Genomic DNA, 6,143 nt, shown 5'->3' with positions numbered 1-6,143 from the left:
ACAAGGACTCATCTGGATTTCTTTGTGCTCCACGGTTGCTGTGCGAAGCTTTCACCCCCCATCACACATGCATAATCACCACATGGAGGCAGCTCATTAGCATAATTGTATTCTGGCCCACTGTACAGTCATCACTGTACAATGGACTGCTACACTCTGCCAGAGGGGTGGGACCGGCATGGCGGAGGGACAGGGGGAGGGGAAGTGGGTGATTTGCACTCCCTGGCATTTGGGAGCCCAACAACAGTGCCAAACGGGAAGTAACAATTGTCAACTTTTCAACTCTGGTGTGCTTTTTGTTCGAGGAAATAACGCACTTCCTTATTCGTGGAACCTTGAAAGGATCTCGAGTTGGGAGATACCAGTGAAGGAAACAAAAGGGTTCCTATGTTATTTGTGAGGGGGGGGGGGGGGAACAATAACCCCCTTCAAAAACAACAACATTTTTACAGGTGTACTGGTATTCCAACATTTGGACATTCTGGATACATGCATAGAAGGGACACTTTCACGGGGTATGATTTTAATGTGTATTTCTTGGTCAGAATAATTACATTCTATAAAAGAAACTAGTGAGTGTGGGGCAGTTGGTGACATATAAAAAAAATGCAAAAACACATGAACAACAATAAACAGGAACAATATTTGTGGTCTGTTCTTAGATGGCTGCTCAAAGGTGTGTTATACGACCACAACCACTGAAAGGTTGTTGTGAAATCCAAATAAAACAATGCAATATTTTTCCTGTTTAGTTTGGTTGGGGAAGGGAAGGGATGAGAAGGAATGGGAAGGGGGGGGGGTAGTGGTGGTGATGTAGAGGGGGGTTCCCCGAGCTATATGCGCGCTGGCTCTTGGATCTGAAAACACATCAATGATTCTGCAGTTCTGAAGTAGCTTTCCACCACTAGTACATGCCAACAAAGTTCCTTTTGCAACTGAGTCAGAACACAGGAGATGGAATCCCTACAATTTCTCACATCATACCTCATCAGCCAAAGATAGTACTAACATTCATGCCTTTCTTGTTTTTTTTCCCCCTCCGTGATGCCTTCCCATCCGCATCCTATCGCTGGCAAGTAAGATTTCAACTTGAAATCATAACGCATGAAATCGAATTTGATGAGTACTGGTGCAAGGATCTTTTATAGAAGGAAAGACACAATATGTACACTATAAAACTTTATTCTATGATTTCAACTTGACATAGTAATGCATGAACTTAAACGTGATGTGTACTGTTGCAAGTATCTTTTATAGAAGAAAAGAAACAATTCTTACACTGTTAAACTTTAATCTGTGAAAGGAAGGTGCAGACAAAACTATTCTTTTTCCATGTGACACAAACATTGTTACACACGAATATGGAAATATGATGATTTTCCCATCAAATTAGTTTTTTTTTTGTGTTTGCTTTTTGTTTGTTTGTTTGTTGTTTTTGTGTTGTTGTTTTTTGTTTTTGTGTTTTGTTTTGTTTTGTTTTGTTTGTTTGTTTGGGTTTTTTTTTTTTTTTTTTTGGGGGGGGGGGGGCTTTCCATGAACCATAGTTATAGGAGCAAAGCATCAAGCATCACTATGCATGCTAAGACTCTGTGAAATGGTGAACACCCCCTTTAATTGATATCAGTTTTAGAAAAAGGAAGGCTGGGCTCGGCCTGGGCCGAGCCCGGCCTTTTCACGCACTGTAAACGGGGTCACAGTGGGCAGCGAAAGAAAATCGATTCAATTACCGAACCAAAATATGAAACAAGTTAAAGATACCATAATTGTTGTACAATGTATTTGTCTGACATGTTCCCAACAGTCAACTTCATTCCACAGGGCAAGGTTATGACCACTTGAAGTATCTCCCTTTAATACTGACATGCTTGCTGTTTGCTATCAGTAAGGATGACTACAACGAGAGGTCATCTCTTCTCGTTATCACTCGGCAGGCACCGCAACAAATCACTCCAAGCCAGAATCATGTGATGGGTCAGTGTCTTCTCGGTCAGCTATTGACCGGCTAAAGTTGATTTCATTCTGTCATAACACCCACTCTCTATACAGACCGTTTAATAGCTCGATCAGGTTTGGGACTATAGGATGTCCAGTCCCAACTGGTATAAAGGTGGTTCTCTTGTGAATAAAGTAACGATAACATGCAAGTATGTGCGTATTCACACATGCATTTTTATACAGTTGAACCTCTCGTATCCGGACAAGTCGGGACCGGGGCTCATCCGGATAAGGGATTTGGCCGGATACGGGAGACTCAATGCTTTATACATGTACATATACATACACATGTACTGATGTAGCCCATTGTAGTACCACATGTAGTAATGTGTATACTGCAACCTTTTCATTGTTACACTCAGTAACAGACCCCAAAATAGAGGTTCGTGTTTGCAAGAATGAAATCATTTTCTTTTATAAATTCTTGGGATGATTTACCTAAATAATTATTAAGAAATGTATCAAGTATATGTAATTCATGTGTGTTTGTGTAGGAGTTCTCAAGGAGTAGGAATCCCCCTTTCCTCCCGTAATTCTTAAAAAAAGATTTTAAAAAATCACAGCGAGATTGCGTCCGGATAATAGAGAGATCCGGATAAAGGGAGGCCGGATAATAGAGGTTCAACTGTAGTATGTACAATTGTATATAAACACATGAATATATGCTTTGTACACACATGTGTATTCATATTATGTAATTATGAATTTTTGCATTTTACGTCTGTACATATACATAAAAATGTATGTGAATGGAATTTATACTGTATAAATTTATGCACGTATACACAAACATACAAATGTTGTCTCTTATTGGTCTGAGATGACAGCCAATTGACATACAAGCAGACAGACGACCTGGTTATGCTGGGTGACGGAAAACGCCATATACAAGTGTACTGTAAAACATGATATTTTCGCGGCATGAAATTTTCGCGAATTGAAGCCAACGGTCCTTTTCGCGGCATGAAACTTTCGCAAATTGCCACTGGCATTCAATGCATATAGTGTAGACAAGAACTTTCGCGTGCATTTTTATTTCGTGAATATTGGCACTCACGAAATTTGAGAAATAAAAATGCACGCGAACATTCCTCGTTTTACAGTGTGCAGTAGGAAAAAAAAAGAGGAAGAAAAGTATTTCTTTTAAGGAATAAATATACAATGAATAGAAGATATTTCATGAATAGACAATGGATACACAAGAAAAAAAGATACAAATGTCATTACCTTTGTCATCATCATCATCAATGGCACGTTCTATACCTCAGACATAATAACAATAATAATAACTCAGTATTTATATAGCGCTTATCAATAAAATTCTCTAAGCGCTTTACATAATATATACCTAAACATAAACTACTGCATAATCCAAAATACTATAAGTTACACAAATAATTAATCACTTAAAATGATAATAATACTTACATAAGTACATAGTAGTTTATACTACAATGAAAAGCACAATACCCTCAACAGACTGGTAACATAAATGCTAAGAGGCCGTTATTTAGCAAAAAGTTTTTCTGCACATGCACAACTGTTTTCATTGCCCAAACCAGGAAGGGGCAAGTGGTGAACATTAGCATCACAAATCTAAAGCTCGCTAAAAATGTTATCATGACCACACTCACTCATCACCAGCATTACTACCTTTACACTCTTGATTACCATACTTCTTACATTCATCACCATTTTAGTCACTGTTGACATCTTAGTATCTGAACTATCAACATCATCCACTAAAATCTATCATTTTCACTATGATTATCATGATCTGTCATCTTTATCAGCATCCTAATCATCACCATCATCATTTCAACTATCAAAACTATCAAAACTATTATTCAATTAGCATTGAAACAGTCATTGTCTTTATTTTTTTCATTGTTATTACCACGGTTATAAAAGCTATCACTGTGATAATTAACCTTTAAAGAGCCAGTGTCATCATCTTTACCACTGCTATTATCATAATTATCATCACCCATTGCTAGCAAAGCTACCATTTTCATTGCAATTATCATTATCACAACACCAGGTATCATCATCATTATCATTCCTGTCATATCACCACCACCATCATCATCATCATCATCACTACTATCACAATCACAATCAGTTCTCTCATGATCATCATCTTAGACCCTCAAGAGTTTAATTCCTACCAAACTTGTTTTTCTGACAGATCTACGTTCACTCAAAAACTGCCGGCTAGACACCCCCTCTTTCATCCTGACATCAAACTTCAGAGTGCACGTATGTCGACTAGGGTGGTACGTACAAGCATAATTATGAAGCATATTCACCCTTCTCTCCTTCCAAAGATAATTCATAGCCATGTCAGAATCTGTGAGCTCTCTTTTTATGTTTCAGTTGCTGTTGTTGCTTATTTTATTTGTTCCCTTCAAGGTTCTCAGATACGCAGATACTGCTTGACGCTCACGTAATGCTCAGGGCAGCACGTTGGCGAGGTGCGTGGTATGGCTTCAAAAGAAAGAAAAAAAAAGATGAGGAAAAAAAAATCTGAAAAGGGTGAATGAAAACAAGTCAAGTGCCTCCCGAAGATGCGTGTGACGCACGTGAGATGTGGACTACGACGAGATAGGCACCGAATATAGCACAAACCTGCATCATTTTTATCGTGCCTGTCTGCCCGAAAGCATATCATTTTCAAGTTCTCATTTTTCCCCCTTTTCCAATTGCTGCTTTGAACAGCAAGTAGCACATTTCAAGTCAGGTATTTGCACATACTTTTTTGGATTGTACTTGTGAGTATTTGGCAACAAAGTCGACATTCCTGGTGGTTTTGATTCCACTGTGTGTTATAGAAGGCACACTACCCGTGTACTTATATACTACAGATCTAAAGAAACCCTTGATGTCAAACACAGAAAAAAAAAATATTATTTTTGATCTGATAGGTTGTATTGTACATAGTATACTTGGGGGAAAAATTACTTCAGAAAAATGTCCTAAGTCATATCTAACTTTGCGAAAGTGGCTAGATGTAACATGAAATTCAGAAACTTGACTCAAGAAATGTATCTTTCATGTAGCTAGAGTTGATTTACTATTCCAAACCAAAGACAACATTACACATTTTTTGTTTGTGTTTTAGATTCCACATGGTCACATTGGATATCAAGAATGTATCATTCCTTCAGCCATAAGTTCTGTGTATTATGTGGTAATAATCTTTGAAGATATGTGGTTTGTGCATTTGTGTGTGTGTTTGTGTTATATCAAGGACGTACTAGGCGAGACCTCCTTGGTTATACGGTGTGCCTGTGTGTGGGTGTATGTGCTGGGCATGATTAGCTGCATACTTAACTATTTCTTTAAAATTAGTAGTACTTGTTCTTTTGTGGTGTTGTTGTTCATATCATATATTGCTTTTGTCTATCTCGTGATATTGCTCACTTTAAAAAAAATAAAAAAAATGAAAATGAAACAAAGGATTATCCCTCAAGTACACTATGCATCCCTCCCTCATCATGTAACTACATATTTACAAAATTGAAAAAAAAATCTTGCAAGCAAACTTGGCAGTGATGTGAAGCAAAATGTACATTCTAACCAATGACGATCGACGGCGGATTTGCAAACAACATCAACAACTTTTAATAGGTGAACACCTAGAGTCAGCAAAGTTTGGCGGTTCTTCAACCCGGCTGTGTAATGCCCAGCTGCTACCGTTTCCTGTTTCGTCTGTTTGGGCTGACATCATTTTTTGGTGTAGGAGCTTGTCTTAATTCGCCGAAAGAAGGGGAAGAGGAAGAAGGGAAGGCGATATTATGCTGTGTGTCCAGGAAAACCTCAATCATAAAGACAGCCTTAGAGACAAAAAGGAAATATAAAAGGAAGAAAGCAAGTTTTAGCTTGCTTGAACTGTTCGATCGTTCCTTTGGCCCAAAACAAGCTTACTTAGATTTCAAGGAAGAACGTCACGGCAGGTGTGGCGCATTGATCCCCCGCATGATTTCCGTCAACATTCACCGAACTCTGCAAGTAGCCATTACATCCCATCGCTGAAATGTAGTTTCACTGATACAGCACAGTAATTCAATGCATCACATTAGCACAAAGAATATTTGGATACTAGGATATGGATCATGTCCTATACCAGTAACGGAGTGTCACTTATC

Source organism: Diadema antillarum, unplaced genomic scaffold (genome assembly GCF_040938485.1).
Source record: "Diadema antillarum isolate AM-2024a unplaced genomic scaffold, OU_Dant_1.0 scf00000043, whole genome shotgun sequence".
Lineage (NCBI taxonomy): Eukaryota > Metazoa > Echinodermata > Echinoidea > Diadematoida > Diadematidae > Diadema > Diadema antillarum.
This window is presented reverse-complemented; position numbering follows the sequence as displayed.